This window comes from Mus pahari, chromosome 8 (genome assembly GCF_900095145.1).
Source record: "Mus pahari chromosome 8, PAHARI_EIJ_v1.1, whole genome shotgun sequence".
NCBI lineage: Eukaryota > Metazoa > Chordata > Mammalia > Rodentia > Muridae > Mus > Mus pahari.
Window position 1 is genome coordinate 16,360,353 of NC_034597.1, and position 5,923 is coordinate 16,366,275.

Below are 5,923 nucleotides of genomic sequence, written 5' to 3' on the forward strand. Positions count from 1 at the left end.
TTGGTGGGCTTCCTACTTTCTTTCCATATCAGTGATACTGTGACATCATCACCTGACTGGCATAGTAGAGAAGTCAGTCTTAGGTTTTTCTTCAGTTGCATCCCTGTTATGATTAGTACCATTTTATGCACTTTAAGGATGCTTTGGCCTTATCATCGATCTTCATAAGCTTGATTGGGAAATGCAGAGATCTGATTTTTCTTTTTTTTATTATCTTTCTTTGATGTATGTTGGCATTTTAAGTATATCAATGTATTTTTTTAATCTAGAAAATTCATAGCTACTACATCTTCATTAGCTCCTACGTAACACTGTGATATAACAGCAAATATTCATTTTAGTTTCATCCATGGATCCCGAATCCCTTGTCATTTCCTTAGTGACTAGAGCAAGAAGACTCTTTCTCATTACAAAATAAATCTTGGACTTCTGCCTCAGTTCCTCAAACAACTTCCGAGTAGTAACAGTTAAAGATACATCTTTTCTAGCAAGCCCCGATCCTGGCGGAATTTGTATGAGTGAGATTTTTTGGAAGTCCTTAGATAACCACAGGATGAGAGCTGTTTGCCAGAGGAGCCCTCCATCCGGTTAGAGAATCAGAACGTTCAGCTCTATACTCTGACCTCATGGGAGGAGATGAAGCTAACAGTTGAGCGATCGGTCATGGCTAATGATGTAATCACTCATGCTTACCACTGAAATCGACATAAATCCCTACAGCACGGGGTTTAGGAAGCGTCCAGTTGTGCTTAGTGTTGGTTACTTTGTAGTTGGGACGAAACACGTAAGAAACACAACTTGAAAAAGGAAATGTTTATTTTGACTCACAGCTGCTCATAGTGTAAGGGTACAGGCCATCATAATGGGAAAGGCATGGTGGCAGGAATTTGAGGAAGCTGGTCACATGACATCTGGAGTCAGGAAGCAGAGAGAGATGAATGGTGGTGCCCAGCTCACATTCTTCTTTCAATGTAATCAAGGTCCCAGCCAATGGGATCGATCATGCTACTCATGTTCATATGTCTCTTTCAACTTCAGTTAGACCTCCCTGGGAATGCCCTCATATACATGCCCAAGATCTGTGTTATGGGTGATTGTAGATCCCATCTATGGATTATTGTAGAACCTTGATAATCAAGGTTAATCATCATTGATATGAAATAATGAGTTTGTAATTGGATCATAAGATCCTAACTTCATCAACGGGTAAAGCCATTGCTAAAGTTTGTACTGGATGGACCATTGGGAGGTAGAGCATAGTTGGAATAAGAAAGTAGCTAGAGATATATCTTTGATGGAATATCTTGCTTTGCCTCTATTTTTCTCTCATTCTCTGTTTCTTGTTCTTCTTGGCTGCCATGAGATGATCATCCCTGATAGTTTGAATAGGTATGCCCCCATAGAACCTTGCATTTGAATGCTTGGCCCTAGGGACTGGCACTATTAGGAGGCTTGGCCTTGTTGGAGTGGGTGTGGCCTTGTTGGAGGAAGTGAGTCATTGTGGAGACAGGTTTTAAGGTCTCCTATGCTCAAGGTATGCCCACTATGGCACACAGTCTCTTTCTGCTGCCTATGCATCAAGATGTAGAAATCTTGGCTCCTCCAGTACCATGTCTGCCTGTATGCTGCCATGCTTCTTGCCATGATGACAATGGACTAAGCCTCTGAAATTTAAGTCAGACCCAATTAAATGTTCTCTAAGAGTTGCCTTGGTCATAGTATCTCTTTACAACAATGGAAGCCTAAGTAAGATACTATCTCTGCTGTCACACCCTTTCCCCATCACAGCTCTGTCTCACCACAGTCCTGTAGTGACAGGCCAACTAACTGATCATGAACTGAAACTTCGGACACTGTGAACTAAAATAAAACCTTCCTCGTTCAAATAATTTATGTCAGACATTTTTGTCATGGCAATGAGCTCTGCCTGACACTGGTAACTGACATCTGAAGTGGGAAAGGCACTGTTGTGGACCAGAAGCGCTCCACCTGTGGAATAGGGTGCTACCTTCAAGTAGATAGTGTCAGGGTTCAACCATAGGACACTCAACTGGTGTCCGCTGGAGATGGGCTGTTAGTAAATAGAAATCTCCTGTTTCTGGACAGAGAAATGTTCTATGTTGTATGTGAGAGTGGAAAGAAAAACAACTTCCTTTTCCTTCAGGATAAAGGCTCACTTGATGTTTTTCTACATGCCAGTGAGGCTCCTTTTAATGAATTGTCTTTAAGAAACTCTCTGCTTTTATTTGAACAGTCTCTTTGTTCAATTCTGCTTATGTTTTCTTTGTGCAGTGTCTAATCTGCTTTTAAGCTTGTCTAGTGTGTGTGTGTGTGTGTGTGTGTGTGTGTGTGTGTGTGTGTGTGTGTATGTGTTTCATTTTATATGTTGTAATTCTGAGCTCTAGAAGCTCCAGCCACACTCATAGTCTTTTCTCTCTTTGGGATGCTTATAGTTTCCCCAGACCTTGAAAGTATTTATAATAGTTGTTTTAAAATCCTTCTATGCTAATTCCATCCCCTTCTGTGGTTTCTGAGTTTGGCTGTCTAGGTTTATTTGATTAAAATGCCTTGGGTTACATTTTCCTGTTTCTTTACAATAATTTTTTTTTGCATATTTCGATATCTTTCCTTGGGTGCCAGGCATTGAATGTAGTGTGGCTGAGTGTCTGGGTTTGTTTTTCCTTCAGAGAGTCCACTGTGTTGTGTGCTGGCAGCCAACTGGTTTACCCTCAAGTGGCCTCTTGGTTTTGAATCTGGGTTTTAACTCTTATTGGCTCTGAAGTAGCTTTGCCTTTCTATAGCTTAGTTCTGCTACTGTGGGGTCTCTCAGAATGCCCACAGGGACCTACAGGGTCTAGCCACTCTTTCAGTGGGAAAGTGTCAAATATCTCTCAATACTGCTGAGCATCAGTGTTGGTTCAACTCCAGGTTCCCTGATAGTCGTGTTCTTTCTGGAAGCCATTTTCTCCTTGGTATAATGGGTCCTGCTATTGATGGAATATCTGGCTGTACATGTGCAGCTTTGGTTTTAAATAAAGACTTAGGGTCCTGATGCAGGCTTTGGGTCCAGATCCAGGGTTAGGGTCCTGATACAAGTTTAGGGTCCTGATGCAGGCTTTGGGTCCAGATCCAGGGTTAGGGTCCTGATACAAGCTTAGGGTCCTGATGCAGGCTTTGGGTCCTGCTTTCTCAGCACAGCATCTTTCTCTTTGGTTCCTGGTCTCATACATCCCAGTGGTTTGTTCCTTTTACCATGTGTATTCTAGAGATTGAACACATGCCACTGGTTTTGGTGGCAAGTGCCTTTATCTACTGAGCCAGCTCATCATGCAGACAAAGGGAAGTTAGGAAGGATCACAGGTGGAATAAGTCAGTCAACTTTATGGAGAGAGACTCTCTCTGATGACCCAGGAAAACCCAAAGTAATAGAAATGATATTTAATAGTGGCACAGGACAACAGTAAGGAATATTGCAGGTATGGCAGTGTGACCAGAATGTGGTTGGGCTCCACTGACTTAGGGGATAAGAAAGGGGAAATATGATCCAATCCAAACAGCATCTGGGACGGGACAGGCAAGGAAATAGACTCTCCTCTAGTTTCTGGAAGAAATGCAGCCCCGCCGACATGCTTCGTTTCAGCCCAGTGAGACTTACTGTGGACAGTTAACCTCCAGTCTGTATGATAACACACTTATGTCTAAGTGTAGCAGTGGTAAGAAGCCAAAACAAACTGGACAGCTGCTTGGGTCCCAGCTTGTGACATGACTGGAAGGAGACAATCATCCATGTGCTTTTGAAAAAAAGTCCAATACTTCAGATGTAATTGATCAAAGCGGAAGCACTGGGAAATTAGAAAAATTCCTGGGGTACTCTAACGTGTGCTCAAGGTTGAAAACCGCTGAGCCCATCTTATTCTTCTAACTTACAGCTGAGGGGCTTGGGGTGTAGCTCAGGGGCAAGGTGCTTTTCTAGAATGTGCCAGGTCCTTGGTTCAATACACAGTATAGAAATAAAAGAAGGAGAGAGAGAGAGAGAGAGAGAGAGAGAGAGAGAGAGAGAGAGAGAGAGAGAGAGAGAGANGAGAGAGAGAGAGAGAGAGAGAGAGAGAGAGAGAGAGAGAGAGAGACTCTAAACCAATTTGTAGCAGAGGTTATCATGTGAAGGATGTGTAGAGGCAAATTCAGGTGAGTCTTGACACATTCTAAAGCCTGTGGAAGCTTGGACTTCACTCTGTGTGTATTTTCACGGGAGGTAGTCTCTTGGCACCCAGTTGTTTGCAGATGTGACAGGTCGGTAGAAGACTGGGACACAAACTACATAACCTTGGAACATAGTAGCTAAAGCCAGCTATTAACTACGAAAAGCGGATCCCTGCACTCCCCCACATGGCTTCAATCAACCTTATTACGAGAAGTGCCACTTATTGACCAGGGTGAAGCATTGATTGATTTTGATCATGAAGGGTGGGGATTCTGATAGCTCACAGACTCTCACCGATAGCTCTCAGCACTCCCGGGATTCCCGAGGAACATCCTGCTAATGCCAGTATCAATCCATCTCTGGTCTAACCTTGGCAAGGCTGGCTCCTTGCTGGAGTCCAACCTGCTCAGTCACTTTTTACAGTGGTGCTTTCCCAGAATCAGCAAACGTTGCCCAAATTTTGATATCAGAAGCATCCTAGAACATACCAATTTATATTAAAAAGTTCAGACATTTGAGGATGTTTTTAGTTAGAAGTCATTTGAAGATATCCCTTTTCCTCCTTCCCTTCACCCTATGTTTTCTTTCCCATCCCTTTTTTATCTCTTCTAAAGTAAACCTTACAGCAGCCACCCCTGAGCAGGGAGGTCCCTGCCTGCAAAGCAGGCGCTGGTGAATATGGGTCAGTTCCTCCCCTGGACTCTTCCCTGTCTTGGGATGGTTATTATTTCACAGCCCCTCTATGGTCCTTGCTATCGTGTTGGGATTCCATCCATAAAGTCTGTACCTTTCTGTGGGCTGAATGCCCTTTCCACTCCTCCATGCCTTTGGGTGGGCCTTTACTCATTTGTGTTTGAGAACCAAGCCCAGCACTTTAGGATACTGAGGGGCAGATGGAGAGAATAAAGACAAAGGCACAGATCAGTCCTTATAGAGTGAGTGGAGTTGTCTTATGTGCTTGACTAAAGAAAAGCAGCAAGTACCTTCATTTATGCCAGGGGCACAGAGAGATTAAGATGGAAAGTCTAGAACCTTATTTTTACCCATTATTTAGGGCCAACTCTGCATTTGCAGAGGTAATGTGGTCTCTACAGTGCCTCGTGTTTTCAGACTTTGGATGCTGACCTGATCGTAGCCCTGGGGTAAAGATGGCATCTGCTGGGTGTTTTCTTTGAAGATTATCACTGTGGCGTCTTGTTTTCTAGAAGCCATTTACAGTAACAAATCTGTTAGGAGAGATACCCTGAAGTCATTCAGATCTCCCATTTCACCCCTAACTTTTACCCTCTAGTCTTAAGCTAACAGAGCACCATGTCTGCAATAATCATCTCCTTGGCAACTTTGTTACTTCCTTGTATCAGCTGCCATTCTTCTCAAGGGATGAGCTGCCCTCTTCCCTGGATGATTCATTCCCAATCATGACCTAGGAGTTACACTTTGATACTCTCAGTATGGATTCTGTTGCTGAAAGTGTAACAGCAGTGGTTTTAGGTGCTTCCTCTAGCCTTCCTCCAGTGAGACAGCAGTGACGGGATTGGTTGAAACCTGGAGCCTAGGGCACAAAGTAGGTAGTCATTGGTGGCAGGAACTGCTTCTGAACAGCAAGGACTAGGGTGCAGGCGTGTGTGTGTGTGGGGGGGTGTAAGGAAAGTGGGAACAAGAGAAGCTATGTTGCCCCATGTCTTCTACAGAGAGAGAGAGAGAGAGAGAGAGAGAGAGAGA